Here is an 18,308-nt window from a genome sequence, read left to right as displayed (position 1 = left end):
AAGTACATGAAAACATGGGCTCGTCCGGGATTTGAACCCGGGACCTCCCACACCCAAAGCGAGAATCATACCCCTAGTCCAACGAGCCAACTGCATAATGGCTTTTCATTCAGATTTTACCATTTTTAAAGTAAAACTCAAATTATTTAAGAAAAAATGCAAAAAGCTGGAGCAAACACACAATTTCATTTAATGAAGATGTAACATTTTAAAAATAACATAACAACTTAAAACAAAAAATGTGTACGTAGTATTGTGAAAATAATAACTTAAGGTTACTTGTCATCCAAGTATGCATATTTAAAATGTGCAGTGCCAAGATTTAGAGGTCCCAATAGAGTTTGGACCTTTTTGATAGTTGGAACCTAAGACTTGTCACATACTGTGTGCAACTCAAGCATGCAGACCCAGAAGAAAGACAAAATAAACACCTGCAATTTATTGTTGATCTTTTTGTTAGTCATAATGAGACTATTCTTTTAAGCCACTCAGGGTTACTTAGACAAAAGAAAGGTAAGAGAAAACCTGTAATTTCATTTTGACAGTTTTTTGTTTGTCAAAATGAGACTTTTAAGCCACTCAAGGTTACTTAGACAAAATGGAATCTATAGTTTACCCAATATACCACCAAATGCTTGACATTTTACTAAGTATGCATAAGTTTATACCTGTAAAAGATGGGCTCATCCGGGATTTGTACCAGGGATCTCTCGCACCCTAAGCAAGAATTATACCCCTTGACCAACGATCCCACTGTGCATGTCTTTTTTATGTATATTAATGAAATTGTAAGTAAACCTGTTTGTATACATTAGTGAGTATTTTAAAATGCTATTAAATACTATCAGATATTAAGGACTATAAAAGTATATGAAACCATGGGCTCGTCCGGGATTTGAACCCGGGACCTCTCGCACCCAAAGCGAGAATCATACCCCTAGACCAACGAGCCAACTGCATAATAAACTCTCATTCAGATTTTACCATTTTTAAAGTAAAACTCAAATTATTTAAGAAAAAATGCAAAAAGCTGGAGCAAACACACAATTTCATTTAAATGAAGATGTAACATTTTAAAAATAACAACTTAAAACAAAAAAATGTGTATGTAGTATTGCGAAAATAATAACTTAAGGTTACTTGTTATCCAAGTATGCATATTTAAAATGTGCAGTGCCAAGATTTAGAGGTCCCAATAGAGTTTGGACTTTTTTGATAGTTGGAACCTAAGACTTGTCACATACTGTGTGCAACTCAAGCATGCAGACCCAGAAGAAAGACAAAATAAACACCTGCAATTTATTGTTGATCTTTTTGTTAGTCATAATGAGACTATTCTTTTAAGCCACTCAGGGTTACTTAGACAAAAGAAAGGTAAGAGAAAAACCTGTAATTTCATTTTGACAGTTTTTTGTTTGTCAAAATGAGACTTTTAAGCCACTCAAGGTTACTTAGACAAAATGGAATCTATAGTTTACCCAATATACCACCAAATGCTTGACATTTTACTAAGTATGCATAAGTATATACCTGTAAAAGATGGGCTCATCCGGGATTTGTACCAGGGATCTCTCGCACCCTAAGCAAGAATTATACCCCTTGACCAAGGAGCCCACTGTGCATGTCTTTTTTATGTATATTAATGAAATTGTAAGTAAACCTGTTTGTATACATTAGTGAGTATTTTAAAATGCTATTAAATACTATCAGATATTAAGGACTATAAAAGTACATGAAAACATAGGCTCGTCCGGGATTTGAACCCGAGACCTCTCGCACCCAAAGCGAGAATCATACCCCTAGACCAACGAGCCAACTGCGTAATGGCTTCTCATTCAGATTTTACCATTTTTAAAGTAAAACTCAAATTATTTAAGAAAAAATGCAAAAAGCTGGAGCAAACACACAATTTCATTTAAATGAAGATGTAACATTTTAAAAATAACAACTTAAAACAAAAAAATGTGTATGTAGTATTGCGAAAATAATAACTTAAGGTTACTTGTTATCCAAGTATGCATATTTAAAATGTGCAGTGCCAAGATTTGGAGGTCCCAATAGAGTTTGGACTTTTTTGATAGTTGGACCAAAGACTTGTCACATACTGTGTGCAACTCAAGCATGCAGACCCAGAAGAAAGACAAAATAAACACCTGCAATTTATTGTTGATCTTTTTGTTAGTCATAATGAGACTATTCTTTTAAGCCACTCAGGGTTACTTAGACAAAAGAAAGGTAAGAGAAAAACCTGTAATTTCATTTTGACAGTTTTTTGTTTGTCAAAATGAGACTTTTAAGCCACTCAAGGTTACTTAGACAAAATGGAATCTATAGTTTACCCAATATACCACCAAATGCTTGACATTTTACTAAGTATGCATAAGTATATACCTGTAAAAGATGGGCTCATCCGGGATTTGTACCAGGGATCTCTCGCACCCTAAGCAAGAATTATACCCCTTGACCAAGGAGCCCACTGTGCATGTCTTTTTTATGTATATTAATGAAATTGTAAGTAAACCTGTTTGTATACATTAGTGAGTATTTTAAAATGCTATTAAATACTATCAGATATTAAGGACTATAAAAGTACATGAAAACATGGGCTCGTCTGGGATTTGAACCCGGGACCTCCCACACCCAAAGCGAGAATCATACCCCTAGACCAACAAGCCAACTGCGTAATGGCTTTTCATTCAGATTTTACCATTTTTAAAGTAAAACTCAAATTATTTAAGAAAAAATGCAAAAAGCTGGAGCAAACACACAATTTCATTTAATGAAGATGTAACATTTTAAAAATAACAACTTAAAACAAAAAAATGTGTATGTAGTATTGCGAAAATAATAACTTAAGGTTACTTGTTATCCAAGTATGCATATTTAAAATGTGCAGTGCCAAGATTTAGAGGTCCCAATAGAGTTTGGACTTTTTTGATAGTTGGAACCTAAGACTTGTCACATACTGTGTGCAACTCAAGCATGCAGACCCAGAAGAAAGACAAAATAAACACCTGCAATTTATTGTTGATCTCTTTGTTAGTCATAATGAGACTATTCTTTTAAGCCACTCAGGGTTACTTAGACAAAAGAAAGGTAAGAGAAAAACCTGTAATTTCATTTTGACAGTTTTTTGTTTGTCAAAATGAGACTTTTAAGCCACTCAAGGTTACTTAGACAAAATGGAATCTATAGTTTACCCAATATACCACCAAATGCTTGACATTTTACTAAGTATGCATAAGTTTATACCTGTAAAAGATGGGCTCATCCGGGATTTGTACCAGGGATCTCTCGCACCCTAAGCAAGAATTATACCCCTTGACCAACGATCCCACTGTGCATGTCTTTTTTATGTATATTAATGAAATTGTAAGTAAACCTGTTTGTATACATTAGTGAGTATTTTAAAATGCTATTAAATACTATCAGATATTAAGGACTATAAAAGTATATGAAACCATGGGCTCGTCCGGGATTTGAACCCGGGACCTCTCGCACCCAAAGCGAGAATCATACCCCTAGACCAACGAGCCAACTGCATAATAAACTCTCATTCAGATTTTACCATTTTTAAAGTAAAACTCAAATTATTTAAGAAAAAATGCAAAAAGCTGGAGCAAACACACAATTTCATTTAATGAAGATGTAACCTTTTAAAAATAACATAACAACTTAAAACAACAAAATGTGTATGTAGTATTGCGAAAATAATAACTTAAGGTTACTTGCTATCCAAGTATGCATATTTAAAATGTGCAGTGCCAAGATTTAGAGGTCCCAATAGAGTTTGGACTTTTTTGATAGTTGGAACCTAAGACTTGTCACATACTGTTTGCAACTCAAGCATGCAGACCCAGAAGAAAGACAAAATAAACACCTGCAATTTATTGTTGATCTCTTTGTTAGTCATAATGAGACTATTCTTTTAAGCCACTCAGGGTTACTTAGACAAAAGAAAGGTAAGAGAAAAACCTGTAATTTCATTTTGACAGTTTTTTGTTTGTCAAAATGAGACTTTTAAGCCACTCAAGGTTACTTAGACAAAATGGAATCTATAGTTTACCCAATATACCACCAAATGCTTGACATTTTACTAAGTATGCATAAGTTTATACCTGTAAAAGATGGGCTCATCCGGGATTTGTACCAGGGATCTCTCGCACCCTAAGCAAGAATTATACCCCTTGACCAACGATCCCACTGTGCATGTCTTTTTTATGTATATTAATGAAATTGTAAGTAAACCTGTTTGTATACATTAGTGAGTATTTTAAAATGCTATTAAATACTATCAGATATTAAGGACTATAAAAGTATATGAAACCATAGGCTCGTCCGGGATTTGAACCCGAGACCTCTCGCACCCAAAGCGAGAATCATACCCCTAGACCAACGAGCCAACTGCATAATAAACTCTCATTCAGATTTTACCATTTTTAAAGTAAAACTCAAATTATTTAAGAAAAAATGCAAAAAGCTGGAGCAAACACACAATTTCATTTAATGAAGATGTAACATTTTAAAAATAACAACTTAAAACAAAAAAATGTGTATGTAGTATTGCGAAAATAATAACTTAAGGTTACTTGTTATCCAAGTATGCATATTTAAAATGTGCAGTGCCAAGATTTAGAGGTCCCAATAGAGTTTGGACTTTTTTGATAGTTGGAACCTAAGACTTGTCACATACTGTGTGCAACTCAAGCATGCAGACCCAGAAGAAAGACAAAATAAACACCTGCAATTTATTGTTGATCTCTTTGTTAGTCATAATGAGACTATTCTTTTAAGCCACTCAGGGTTACTTAGACAAAAGAAAGGTAAGAGAAAAACCTGTAATTTCATTTTGACAGTTTTTTGTTTGTCAAAATGAGACTTTTAAGCCACTCAAGGTTACTTAGACAAAATGGAATCTATAGTTTACCCAATATACCACCAAATGCTTGACATTTTACTAAGTATGCATAAGTTTATACCTGTAAAAGATGGGCTCATCCGGGATTTGTACCAGGGATCTCTCGCACCCTAAGCAAGAATTATACCCCTTGACCAACGATCCCACTGTGCATGTCTTTTTTATGTATATTAATGAAATTGTAAGTAAACCTGTTTGTATACATTAGTGAGTATTTTAAAATGCTATTAAATACTATCAGATATTAAGGACTATAAAAGTATATGAAACCATGGGCTCGTCCGGGATTTGAACCCGGGACCTCTCGCACCCAAAGCGAGAATCATACCCCTAGACCAACGAGCCAACTGCATAATAAACTCTCATTCAGATTTTACCATTTTTAAAGTAAAACTCAAATTATTTAAGAAAAAATGCAAAAAGCTGGAGCAAACACACAATTTCATTTAATGAAGATGTAACCTTTTAAAAATAACATAACAACTTAAAACAACAAAATGTGTATGTAGTATTGCGAAAATAATAACTTAAGGTTACTTGCTATCCAAGTATGCATATTTAAAATGTGCAGTGCCAAGATTTAGAGGTCCCAATAGAGTTTGGACTTTTTTGATAGTTGGAACCTAAGACTTGTCACATACTGTTTGCAACTCAAGCATGCAGACCCAGAAGAAAGACAAAATAAACACCTGCAATCTATTGTTGATCTTTTTGTTAGTCATAATGAGACTATTCTTTTAAGCCACTCAGGGTTACTTAGACAAAAGAAAGGTAAGAGAAAAACCTGTAATTTCATTTTGACAGTTTTTTGTTTGTCAAAATAAGACTTTATAGCCACTCAAGGTTACTTAGACAAAATGGAATCTATAGTTTACCCAATATACCACCAAATGCTTGACATTTTACTAAGTTTGCATAAGTATATGCCTGTAAAAGATGGGCTCATCCGGGATTTGAACCAGGGATCTCTCGCACCCTAAGCAAGAATTATACCCCTTGACCAACGAGCCCACTGTGCATGTCTTTTTTATGTATATTAATGAAATTGTAAGTAAACCTGTTTGTATACATTAGTGAGTATTTTAAAATGCTATTAAATACTATCAGATATTAAGGACTATAAAAGTACATGAAAACATGGGCTCGTCTGGGATTTGAACCCGGGACCTCTCGCACCCAAAGCGAGAATCATACCCCTAGACCAACGAGCCAACTGCATAATGGCTTTTCATTCAGATTTTACCATTTTTAAAGTAAAACTCAAATTATTTAAGAAAAAATGCAAAAAGCTGGAGCAAACACACAATTTCATTTAAATGAAGATGTAACATTTTAAAAATAACAACTTAAAACAAAAAAATGTGTATGTAGTATTGCGAAAATAATAACTTAAGGTTACTTGTTATCCAAGTATGCATATTTAAAATGTGCAGTGCCAAGATTTAGAGGTCCCAATAGAGTTTGGACTTTTTTGATAGTTGGAACCTAAGACTTGTCACATACTGTGTGCAACTCAAGCATGCAGACCCAGAAGAAAGACAAAATAAACACCTGCAATTTATTGTTGATCTTTTTGTTAGTCATAATGAGACTATTCTTTTAAGCCACTCAGGGTTACTTAGACAAAAGAAAGGTAAGAGAAAAACCTGTAATTTCATTTTGACAGTTTTTTGTTTGTCAAAATGAGACTTTTAAGCCACTCAAGGTTACTTAGACAAAATGGAATCTATAGTTTACCCAATATACCACCAAATGCTTGACATTTTACTAAGTATGCATAAGTATATACCTGTAAAAGATGGGCTCATCCGGGATTTGTACCAGGGATCTCTCGCACCCTAAGCAAGAATTATACCCCTTGACCAACGAGCCCACTGTGCATGTCTTTTTTATGTATATTAATGAAATTGTAAGTAAACCTGTTTGTATACATTAGTGAGTATTTTAAAATGCTATTAAATACTATCAGATATTAAGGACTATAAAAGTACATGAAAACATAGGCTCGTCCGGGATTTGAACCCGAGACCTCTCGCACCCAAAGCGAAATTCATACCCCTAGACCAACGAGCCAACTGCGTAATGGCTTCTCATTCAGATTTTACCATTTTTAAAGTAAAACTCAAATTATTTAAGAAAAAATGCAAAAAGCTGGAGCAAACACACAATTTCATTTAAATGAAGATGTAACATTTTAAAAATAACATAACAACTTAAAACAAAAAAATGTGTATGTAGTATTGCGAAAATAATAACTTAAGGTTACTTGTTATCCAAGTATGCATATTTAAAATGTGCAGTGCCAAGATTTGGAGGTCCCAATAGAGTTTGGACTTTTTTGATAGTTGGACCAAAGACTTGTCACATACTGTGTGCAACTCAAGTATGCAGACCCAGAAGAAAGACAAAATAAACACCTGCAATTTATTGTTGATCTTTTTGTTAGTCATAATGAGACTATTCTTTTAAGCCACTCAGGGTTACTTAGACAAAAGAAAGGTAAGAGAAAAACCTGTAATTTCATTTTGACAGTTTTTTGTTTGTCAAAATGAGACTTTTAAGCCACTCAAGGTACCTTAGACAAAATGGAATCTATAGTTTACCCAATATACCACCAAATGCTTGACATCTTACTAAGTATGCATAAGTATATGCCTGTAAAAGATGGGCTCATCCGGGATTTGTACCAGGGATCTCTCGCACCCTAAGCAAGAATTATACCCCTTGACCAACGAGCCCACTGTGCATGTCTTTTTTATGTATGTTAATGAAATTGTAAGTAAACCTGTTTGTATACATTAGTGAGTATTTTAAAATGCTATTAAATACTATCAGATATTAAGGACTATAAAAGTACATGAAAACATGGGCTCGTCTGGGATTTGAACCCAGGATCTCTCGCACCCAAAGCGAGAATCATACCCCTAGACCAACGAGCCAACTGCGTAATGGCTTTTCATTCAGATTTTACCATTTTTAAAGTAAAACTCAAATTATTTAAGAAAAAATGCAAAAAGCTGGAGCAAACACACAATTTAATTTAAATGAAGATGTAACATTTTAAAAATAACAACTTAAAACAAAAAAATGTGTATGTAGTATTGCGAAAATAATAACTTAAGGTTACTTGTTATCCAAGTATGCATATTTAAAATGTGCAGTGCCAAGATTTAGAGGTCCCAATAGAGTTTGGACTTTTTTGATAATTGGAACCTAAGACTTGTCACATACTGTGTGCAACTCAAGCATGCAGACCCAGAAGAAAGACAAAATAAACACCTGCAATTTATTGTTGATCTTTTTGTTAGTCATAATGAGACTATTCTTTTAAGCCACTCAGGGTTACTTAGACAAAAGAAAGGTAAGAGAAAAACCTGTAATTTCATTTTGACAGTTTTTTGTTTGTCAAAATGAGACTTTTAAGCCACTCAAGGTTACTTAGACAAAATGGAATCTATAGTTTACCCAATATACCACCAAATGCTTGACATTTTACTAAGTATGCATAAGTATATACCTGTAAAAGATGGGCTCATCCGGATTTTGTACCAGGGATCTCTCGCACCCTAAGCAAGAATTATACCCCTTGACCAACGAGCCCACTGTGCATGTCTTTTTTATGTATATTAATGAAATTCTAAGTAAACCTGTTTGTATACATTAGTGAGTATTTTAAAATGCTATTAAATACTATCAGATATTAAGGACTATAAAAGTACATGAAAACATGGGCTCGTCTGGGATTTGAACCCAGGACCTCTCGCACCCAAAGCGAGAATCATACCCCTAGACCAACGAGCCAACTGCGTAATGGCTTCTCATTCAGATTTTACCATTTTTAAAGTAAAACTCAAATTATTTAAGAAAATATGCAAAAAGCTGGAGCAAACACACAATTTCATTTAAATGAAAATGTAACATTTTAAAAATAACAACTTAAAACAAAAAAATGTGTATGTAGTATTGCGAAAATAATAACTTAAGGTTACTTGTTATCCAAATATGCATATTTAAAATGTGCAGTGCCAAGATTTAGAGGTCCCAATAGAGTTTGGACTTTTTTGATAGTTGGAACCTAAGACTTGTCACATACTGTGTGCAACTCAAGCATGCAGACCCAGAAGAAAGACAAAATAAACACCTGCAATTTATTGTTGATCTTTTTGTTAGTCATAATGAGACTATTCTTTTAAGCCACTCAGGGTTACTTAGACAAAAGAAAGGTAAGAAAAAAACCTGTAATTTCATTTTGACAGTTTTTTGTTTGTCAAAATGAGACTTTTAAGCCACTCAAGGTTACTTAGACAAAATGGAATCTATAGTTTACCCAATATACCACCAAATGCTTGACATTTTACTAAGTATGCATAAGTATATACCTGTAAAAGATGGGCTCATCCGGGATTTGTACCAGGGATCTCTCGCACCCTAAGCAAGAATTATACCCCTTGACCAACGAGCCCACTGTGCATGTCTTTTTTATGTATATTAATGAAATTGTAAGTAAACCTGTTTGTATACATTAGTGAGTATTTTAAAATGCTATTAAATACTATCAGATATTAAGGACTATAAAAGTACATGAAAACATAGGCTCGTCCGGGATTTGAACCCGAGACCTCTCGCACCCAAAGCGAGAATCATACCCCTAGACCAACGAGCCAACTGCGCAATGGATTCTCATTCAGATTTTACCATTTTTAAAGTAAAACTCAAATTATTTAAGAAAAAATGCAAAAAGCTGGAGCAAACACACAATTTCATTTAAATGAAGATGTAACATTTTAAAAATAACATAACAACTTAAAACAAAAAATGTGTACGTAGTATTGTGAAAATAATAACTTAAGGTTACTTGTCATCCAAGTATGCATATTTAAAATGTGCAGTGCCAAGATTTAGAGGTCCCAATAGAGTTTGGACCTTTTTGATAGTTGGAACCTAAGACTTGTCACATACTGTGTGCAACTCAAGCATGCAGACCCAGAAGAAAGACAAAATAAACACCTGCAATTTATTGTTGATCTTTTTGTTAGTCATAATGAGACTATTCTTTTAAGCCACTCAGGGTTACTTAGACAAAAGAAAGGTAAGAGAAAACCTGTAATTTCATTTTGACAGTTTTTTGTTTGTCAAAATGAGACTTTTAAGCCACTCAAGGTTACTTAGACAAAATGGAATCTATAGTTTACCCAATATACCACCAAATGCTTGACATTTTACTAAGTATGCATAAGTATATACCTGTAAAAGATGGGCTCATCCGGGATTTGTACCAGGGATCTCTCGCACCCTAAGCAAGAATTATACCCCTTGACCAACGAGCCCACTGTGCATGTCTTTTTTATGTATATTAATGAAATTGTAAGTAAACCTGTTTGTAAACATTAGTGAGTATTTTAAAATGCTATTAAATACTATCAGATATTAAGGACTATAAAAGTACATGAAAACATAGGCTTGTCCGGGATTTGAACCCGAGACTTCTCGCACCCAAAGCGAGAATCATACCCCTAGACCAACGAGCCAACTGCGTAATGGCTTCTCATTCAGATTTTACCATTTTTAAAGTAAAACTCAAATTATTTAAGAAAAAATGCAAAAAGCTGGAGCAAACACACAATTTCATTTAAATGAAGATGTAACATTTTAAAAATAACAACTTAAAACAAAAAAATGTGTATGTAGTATTGCGAAAATAATAACTTAAGGTTACTTGTTATCCAAATATGCATATTTAAAATGTGCAGTGCCAAGATTTAGAGGTCCCAATAGAGTTTGGACTTTTTTGATAGTTGGAACCTAAGACTTGTCACATACTGTGTGCAACTCAAGCATGCAGACCCAGAAGAAAGACAAAATAAACACCTGCAATTTATTGTTGATCTTTTTGTTAGTCATAATGAGACTATTCTTTTAAGCCACTCAGGGTTACTTAGACAAAAGAAAGGTAAGAGAAAAACCTGTAATTTCATTTTGACAGTTTTTAGTTTGTCAAAATGAGACTTTTAAGCCACTCAAGGTTACTTAGACAAAATGGAATCTATAGTTTACCCAATATACCACCAAATGCTTGACATTTTACTAAGTATGCATAAGTATATACCTGTAAAAGATGGGCTCATCCGGGATTTGTACCAGGGATCTCTCGCACCCTAAGCAAGAATTATACCCCTTGACCAACGAGCCCACTGTGCATGTCTTTTTTATGTATATTAATGAAATTGTAAGTAAACCTGTTTGTATACATTAGTGAGTATTTTAAAATGCTATTAAATACTATCAGATATTAAGGACTATAAAAGTACATGAAAACATAGGCTCGTCTGGGATTTGAACCCGAGACCTCTCGCACCCAAAGCGAGAATCATACCCCTAGACCAACGAGCCAACTGCGTAATGGCTTCTCATTCAGATTTTACCATTTTTAAAGTAAAACTCAAATTATTTAAGAAAAAATGCAAAAAGCTGGAGCAAGCACACAATTTCATTTAAATGAAGATGTAACATTTTAAAAATAACAACTTAAAACAAAAAAATGTGTATGTAGTATTGCGAAAATAATAACTTAAGGTTACTTGTTATCCAAGTATGCATATTTAAAATGTGCAGTGCCAAGATTTAGAGGTCCCAATAGAGTTTGGACTTTTTTGATAGTTGGAACCTAAGACTTGTCACATACTGTGTGCAACTCAAGCATGCAGACCCAGAAGAAAGACAAAATAAACACCTGCAATTTATTGTTGATCTTTTTGTTAGTCATAATGAGACTATTCTTTTAAGCCACTCAGGGTTACTTAGACAAAAGAAAGGTAAGAGAAAAACCTGTAATTTCATTTTGACAGTTTTTTGTTTGTCAAAATGAGACTTTTAAGCTACTCAAGGTTACTTAGACAAAATGGAATCTATAGTTTACCCAATATACCACCAAATGCTTGACATTTTACTAAGTATGCATAAGTATATACCTGTAAAAGATGGGCTCATCCGGGATTTGTACCAGGGATCTCTCGCACCCTAAGCAAGAATTATACCCCTTGACCAACGAGCCCACTGTGCATGTCTTTTTTATGTATATTAATGAAATTGTAAGTAAACCTGTTTGTATACATTAGTGAGTATTTTAAAATGCTATTAAATACTATCAGATATTAAGGACTATAAAAGTACATGAAAACATAGGCTCGTCCGGGATTTGAACCCGAGACCTCTCGCACCCAAAGCGAGAATCATACACCTAGACCAACGAGCCAACTGCGTAATGGCTTCTCATTCAGATTTTACCATTTTTAAAGTAAAACTCAAATTATTTAAGAAAAAATGCAAAAAGCTGGAGCAAACACACAATTTCATTTAAATGAAGATGTAACATTTTAAAAATAACATAACAACTTAAAACAAAAAAATGTGTATGTAGTATTGCGAAAATAATAACTTAAGGTTACTTGTTATCTAAGTATGCATATTTAAAATGTGCAGTGCCAAGATTTGGAGGTCCCAATAGAGTTTGGACTTTTTTGATAGTTGGACCAAAGACTTGTCACATACTGTGTGCAACTCAAGTATGCAGACCCAGAAGAAAGACAAAATAAACACCTGCAATTTATTGTTGATCTTTTTGTTAGTCATAATGAGACTATTCTTTTAAGCCACTCAGGGTTACTTAGACAAAAGAAAGGTAAGAGAAAAACCTGTAATTTCATTTTGACAGTTTTTTGTTTGTCAAAATGAGACTTTTAAGCCACTCAAGGTACCTTAGACAAAATGGAATCTATAGTTTACCCAATATACCACCAAATGCTTGACATTTTACTAAGTATGCATAAGTATATACCTGTAAAAGATGGGCTCATCCGGGATTTGTACCAGGGATCTCTCGCACCCTAAGCAAGAATTATACCCCTTGACCAACGAGCCCACTGTGCATGTCTTTTTTATGTATAGTAATGAAATTGTAAGTAAACCTGTTTGTATACATTAGTGAGTATTTTAAAATGCTATTAAATACTATCAGATATTAAGGACTATAAAAGTACATGAAAACATGGGCTCGTCTGGGATTTGAACCCGGGACCTCCCACACCCAAAGCGAGAATCATACCCCTAGACCAACAAGCCAACTGCGTAATGGCTTTTCATTCAGATTTTACCATTTTTAAAGTAAAACTCAAATTATTTAAGAAAAAATGCAAAAAGCAGGAGCAAACACACAATTTCATTTAATGAAGATGTAACATTTTAAAAATAACAACTTAAAACAAAAAAATGTGTATGTAGTATTGCGAAAATAATAACTTAAGGTTACTTGTTATCCAAGTATGCATATTTAAAATGTGCAGTGCCAAGATTTAGAGGTCCCAATAGAGTTTGGACTTTTTTGATAGTTGGAACCTAAGACTTGTCACATACTGTGTGCAACTCAAGCATGCAGACCCAGAAGAAAGACAAAATAAACACCTGCAATTTATTGTTGATCTCTTTGTTAGTCATAATGAGACTATTATTTTAAGCCACTCAGGGTTACTTAGACAAAAGAAAGGTAAGAGAAAAACCTGTAATTTCATTTTGACAGTTTTTTGTTTGTCAAAATGAGACTTTTAAGCCACTCAAGGTTACTTAGACAAAATGGAATCTATAGTTTACCCAATATACCACCAAATGCTTGACATTTTACTAAGTATGCATAAGTTTATACCTGTAAAAGATGGGCTCATCCGGGATTTGTACCAGGGATCTCTCGCACCCTAAGCAAGAATTATACCCCTTGACCAACGATCCCACTGTGCATGTCTTTTTTATGTATATTAATGAAATTGTAAGTAAACCTGTTTGTATACATTAGTGAGTATTTTAAAATGCTATTAAATACTATCAGATATTAAGGACTATAAAAGTATATGAAACCATGGGCTCGTCCGGGATTTGAACCCGGGACCTCTCGCACCCAAAGCGAGAATCATACCCCTAGACCAACGAGCCAACTGCATAATAAACTCTCATTCAGATTTTACCATTTTTAAAGTAAAACTCAAATTATTTAAGAAAAAATGCAAAAAGCTGGAGCAAACACAATTTCATTTAATGAAGATGTAACCTTTTAAAAATAACATAACAACTTAAAACAACAAAATGTGTATGTAGTATTGCGAAAATAATAACTTAAGGTTACTTGCTATCCAAGTATGCATATTTAAAATGTGCAGTGCCAAGATTTAGAGGTCCCAATAGAGTTTGGACTTTTTTGATAGTTGGAACCTAAGACTTGTCACATACTGTTTGCAACTCAAGCATGCAGACCCAGAAGAAAGACAAAATAAACACCTGCAATCTATTGTTGATCTTTTTGTTAGTCATAATGAGACTATTCTTTTAAGCCACTCAGGGTTACTTAGACAAAAGAAAGGTAAGAGAAAAACCTGTAATTTCATTTTGACAGTTTTTTGTTTGTCAAAATAAGACTTTATAGCCACTCAAGGTTACTTAGACAAAATGGAATCTATAGTTTACCCAATATACCACCAAATGCTTGACATTTTACTAAGTTTGCATAAGTATATGCCTGTAAAAGATGGGCTCATCCGGGATTTGTACCAGGGATCTCTCGCACCCTAAGCAAGAATTATACCCCTTGACCAACGAGCCCACTGTGCATGTCTTTTTTATGTATATTAATGAAATTGTAAGTAAACCTGTTTGTATACATTAGTGAGTATTTTAAAATGCTATTAAATACTATCAGATATTAAGGACTATAAAAGTACATGAAAACATGGGCTCGTCTGGGATTTGAACCCGGTACCTCTCGCACCCAAAGCGAGAATCATACCCCTAGACCAACTAGCCAACTGCGTAATGGCTTCTCATTCAGATTTTACCATTTTTAAAGTAAAACTCAAATTATTTAAGAAAAAATGCAAAAAGCTGGAGCAAACACACAATTTCATTTAAATGAAGATGTAACATTTTAAAAATAACATAACAACTTAAAACAAAAAATGTGTATGTAGTATTGCGAAAATAATAACTTAAGGTTACTTGTCATCCAAGTATGCATATTTAAAATGTGCAGTGCCAAGATTTAGAGGTCCCAATAGAGTTTGGACCTTTTTGATAGTTGGAACCTAAGACTTGTCACATACTGTGTGCAACTCAAGCATGCAGACCCAGAAGAAAGACAAAATAAACACCTGCAATTTATTGTTGATCTTTTTGTTAGTCATAATGAGACTATTCTTTTAAGCCACTCAGGGTTACTTAGACAAAAGAAAGGTAAGAGAAAACCTGTAATTTCATTTTGACAGTTTTTTGTTTGTCAAAATGAGACTTTTAAGCCACTCAAGGTTACTTAGACAAAATGGAATCTATAGTTTACCCAATATACCACCAAATGCTTGACATTTTACAAAGTATGCATAAGTATATACCTGTAAAAGATGGGCTCATCCGGGATTTGTACCAGGGATCTCTCGCACCCTAAGCAAGAATTATACCCCTTGACCAACGAGCCCACTGTGCATGTCTTTTTTATGTATATTAATGAAATTGTAAGTAAACCTGTTTGTATACATTAGTGAGTATTTTAAAATGCTATTAAATACTATCAGATATTAAGGACTATAAAAGTACATGAAAACATAGGCTCGTCCGGGATTTGAACCCGAGACCTCTCGCACCCAAAGCGAGAATCATACCCCTAGACCAACGAGCCATCTGCATAATGGCTTCTCATTCAGATTTTACCATTTTTAAAGTAAAACTCAAATTATTTAAAAAAAAATGCAAAAAGCTGGAGCAAACACACAATTTCATTTAAATGAAGATGTAACATTTTAAAAATAACATAACAACTTAAAACAAAAAATGTGTATGTAGTATTGCGAAAATAATAACTTAAGGTTACTTGTCATCCAAGTATGCATATTTAAAATGTGCAGTGCCAAGATTTAGAGGTCCCAATAGAGTTTGGACCTTTTTGATAGTTGGAACCTAAGACTTGTCACATACTGTGTGCAACTCAAGCATGCAGACCCAGAAGAAAGACAAAATAAACACCTGCAATTTATTGTTGATCTTTTTGTTAGTCATAATGAGACTATTCTTTTAAGCCACTCAGGGTTACTTAGACAAAAGAAAGGTAAGAGAAAAACCTGTAATTTCATTTTGACAGTTTTTTGTTTGTCAAAATGAGACTATTAAGCCACTCAAGGTTACTTAGACAAAATGGAATCTATAGTTTACCCAATATACCACCAAATGCTTGACATTTTACTAAGTATGCATAAGTATGTACCTGTAAAAGATGGGCTCATCCGGGATTTGAACCCGGGACCTCTCGCACCCAAAGCGAGAATTATACCCCTTGACCAACGAGCCCACTGTGCATGTCTTTTTTATGTATATTAATGAAATTGTAAGTAAACCTGTTTGTATACATTAGTGAGTATTTTAAAATGCTATTAAATACTATCAGATATTAAGGACTATAAAAGTACATGAAACCATGGGCTCGTCCAGGATTTGAACCCAAGACCTCTCGCACCCAAAGCGAGAATCATACCCATAGACCAACGAGCCAACTGCATAATGGCTTCTCATTCAGATTTTACCATTTTTAAAGTAAAACTCAAATTATTTAAGAAAAAATGCAAAAAGCTGGAGCAAACACACAATTTCATTTAATGAAGATGTAACATTTTAAAAATAACATAACAACTTAAAACAAAAAATGTGTATGTAGTATTGCGAAAATAATAACTGAAGGTTACTTGTTATCCAAGTATGCATATTTAAAATGTGCTGTGCCAAGATTTAGAGGTCCCAATAGAGTTTGGACTTTTTTGATAGTTGGAACCTAAGACTTGTCACATACTGTGTGCAACTCAAGCATGCAAACCCAGAAGAAAGACAAAATAAACACCTGCAATTTATTGTTGATCTTTTTGTTAGTCATAGTGAGACTATTCTTTTAAGCCACTCAGGGTTACTTAGACAAAAGAAAGGTAAGAGAAAAACCTGTAATTTCATTTTGACAGTGTTTTGTTTGTCAAAATGAGACTTTTAAGCCACTCAAGGTACCTTAGACAAAATGGAATCTATAGTTTACTTAATATACCACCAAATGCTTGACATTTTACTAAGTATGCATAAGTATATACCTGTAAAAGATGGGCTCATCCGGGATTTGTACCAGGGATCTCTCGCACCCTAAGCAAGAATTATACCCCTTGACCAACGAGCCCACTGTGCATGTCTTTTTTATGTATATTAATGAAATTCTAAGTAAACCTGTTTGTATACATTAGTGAGTATTTTAAAATGCTGTTAAATACTATCAGATATTAAGGACTATAAAAGTATATGAAACCATGGGCTCGTCCGGGATTTGAACCCGGGACCTCTCGCACCCAAAGCGAGAATCATACCCCTAGACCAACGAGCCAACTGCATAATAAACTCTCATTCAGATTTTACCATTTTTAAAGTAAAACTCAAATTATTTAAGAAAAAATGCAAAAAGCTGGAGCAAACACACAATTTCATTTAATGAATATGTAACGTTTTAAAAATAACATAACAACTTAAAACAACAAAATGTGTATGTAGTATTGTGAAAATAATAACTTAAGGTTACTTGCTATCCAAGTATGCATATTTAAAATGTGCAGTGCCAAGATTAAGAGGTCCCAATAGAGTTTGGACTTTTTTGATAGTTGGAACCTAAGACTTGTCACATACTGTTTGCAACTCAAGCATGCAGACCCAGAAGAAAGACAAAATAAACACCTGCAATTTATTGTTGATCTTTTTGTTAGTCATAATGAGACTATTCTTTTAAGCCACTCAGGGTTACTTAGACAAAAGAAAGGTAAGAGAAAAACCTGTAATTTCATTTTGACAGTTTTTTGTTTGTCAAAATGAGACTTTATAGCCACTCAAGGTTACTTAGACAAAATGGAATCTATAGTGTACCCAATATACCACCAAATGCTTGACATTTTACTAAGTTTGCATAAGTATATGCCTGTAAAAGATGGGCTCATCCGGGATTTGTACCAGGGATCTCTCGCACCCTAAGCAAGAATTATACCCCTTGACCAACGAGCCCACTGTGCATGTCTTTTTTATGTATATTAATGAAATTGTAAGTAAACCTGTTTGTATACATTAGTGAGTATTTTAAAATGCTATTAAATACTATCAGATATTAAGGACTATAAAAGTACATGAAAACATGGGCTCGTCTGGGATTTGAACCCAGGATCTCTCGCACCCAAAGCGAGAATCATACCCCTAGACCAACGAGCCAACTGCGTCATGGCTTTTCATTCAGATTTTACCATTTTTAAAGTAAAACTCAAATTATTTAAGAAAAAAATGCAAAAAGCTGGAG

At 33.9% G+C, this 18,308-nt stretch overlaps 17 non-coding genes across 17 annotated transcripts; all 17 read right to left on the bottom strand.

Annotated features, from left to right (window-relative positions):
* Positions 1-880: 880 nt before the first annotated feature.
* TRNAP-UGG (transfer RNA proline (anticodon UGG)) lies at positions 881-952 on the bottom strand. Its single transcript has one exon. It is a non-coding gene; the product is annotated as a tRNA-Pro (tRNA).
* A 790-nt stretch (positions 953-1,742) lies between these two features.
* Positions 1,743-1,814, bottom strand: TRNAP-UGG (transfer RNA proline (anticodon UGG)). Its single transcript has one exon. It is a non-coding gene; the product is annotated as a tRNA-Pro (tRNA).
* A 1,650-nt stretch (positions 1,815-3,464) lies between these two features.
* Positions 3,465-3,536, bottom strand: TRNAP-UGG (transfer RNA proline (anticodon UGG)). Its single transcript has one exon. It is a non-coding gene; the product is annotated as a tRNA-Pro (tRNA).
* A 794-nt stretch (positions 3,537-4,330) lies between these two features.
* TRNAP-UGG (transfer RNA proline (anticodon UGG)) lies at positions 4,331-4,402 on the bottom strand. The gene has a single exon. It is a non-coding gene; the product is annotated as a tRNA-Pro (tRNA).
* A 789-nt stretch (positions 4,403-5,191) lies between these two features.
* On the bottom strand, positions 5,192-5,263 carry TRNAP-UGG (transfer RNA proline (anticodon UGG)). Its single transcript has one exon. It is a non-coding gene; the product is annotated as a tRNA-Pro (tRNA).
* Positions 5,264-6,057: 794 nt separating this feature from the next.
* Positions 6,058-6,129, bottom strand: TRNAP-UGG (transfer RNA proline (anticodon UGG)). The gene has a single exon. It is a non-coding gene; the product is annotated as a tRNA-Pro (tRNA).
* Positions 6,130-6,919: 790 nt separating this feature from the next.
* On the bottom strand, positions 6,920-6,991 carry TRNAP-UGG (transfer RNA proline (anticodon UGG)). Its single transcript has one exon. It is a non-coding gene; the product is annotated as a tRNA-Pro (tRNA).
* A 794-nt stretch (positions 6,992-7,785) lies between these two features.
* TRNAP-UGG (transfer RNA proline (anticodon UGG)) lies at positions 7,786-7,857 on the bottom strand. The gene has a single exon. It is a non-coding gene; the product is annotated as a tRNA-Pro (tRNA).
* A 790-nt stretch (positions 7,858-8,647) lies between these two features.
* On the bottom strand, positions 8,648-8,719 carry TRNAP-UGG (transfer RNA proline (anticodon UGG)). The gene has a single exon. It is a non-coding gene; the product is annotated as a tRNA-Pro (tRNA).
* Positions 8,720-9,509: 790 nt separating this feature from the next.
* Positions 9,510-9,581, bottom strand: TRNAP-UGG (transfer RNA proline (anticodon UGG)). The gene has a single exon. It is a non-coding gene; the product is annotated as a tRNA-Pro (tRNA).
* A 1,655-nt stretch (positions 9,582-11,236) lies between these two features.
* On the bottom strand, positions 11,237-11,308 carry TRNAP-UGG (transfer RNA proline (anticodon UGG)). The gene has a single exon. It is a non-coding gene; the product is annotated as a tRNA-Pro (tRNA).
* Positions 11,309-12,098: 790 nt separating this feature from the next.
* Positions 12,099-12,170, bottom strand: TRNAP-UGG (transfer RNA proline (anticodon UGG)). Its single transcript has one exon. It is a non-coding gene; the product is annotated as a tRNA-Pro (tRNA).
* Positions 12,171-13,825: 1,655 nt separating this feature from the next.
* On the bottom strand, positions 13,826-13,897 carry TRNAP-UGG (transfer RNA proline (anticodon UGG)). The gene has a single exon. It is a non-coding gene; the product is annotated as a tRNA-Pro (tRNA).
* A 1,657-nt stretch (positions 13,898-15,554) lies between these two features.
* Positions 15,555-15,626, bottom strand: TRNAP-UGG (transfer RNA proline (anticodon UGG)). The gene has a single exon. It is a non-coding gene; the product is annotated as a tRNA-Pro (tRNA).
* Positions 15,627-16,219: 593 nt separating this feature from the next.
* On the bottom strand, positions 16,220-16,291 carry TRNAP-UGG (transfer RNA proline (anticodon UGG)). The gene has a single exon. It is a non-coding gene; the product is annotated as a tRNA-Pro (tRNA).
* Positions 16,292-17,285: 994 nt separating this feature from the next.
* TRNAP-UGG (transfer RNA proline (anticodon UGG)) lies at positions 17,286-17,357 on the bottom strand. The gene has a single exon. It is a non-coding gene; the product is annotated as a tRNA-Pro (tRNA).
* Positions 17,358-18,151: 794 nt separating this feature from the next.
* Positions 18,152-18,223, bottom strand: TRNAP-UGG (transfer RNA proline (anticodon UGG)). Its single transcript has one exon. It is a non-coding gene; the product is annotated as a tRNA-Pro (tRNA).
* Positions 18,224-18,308: the final 85 nt, after the last annotated feature.

The sequence above is a fragment of the Pseudophryne corroboree genome, chromosome 3 (genome assembly GCF_028390025.1).
Source record: "Pseudophryne corroboree isolate aPseCor3 chromosome 3, aPseCor3.hap2, whole genome shotgun sequence".
In the NCBI taxonomy this organism is placed as follows: domain Eukaryota; kingdom Metazoa; phylum Chordata; class Amphibia; order Anura; family Myobatrachidae; genus Pseudophryne; species Pseudophryne corroboree.
The sequence above is the reverse complement of the archived record's forward strand: the minus strand, read 5'-3'. Positions and strand labels throughout refer to the sequence as shown.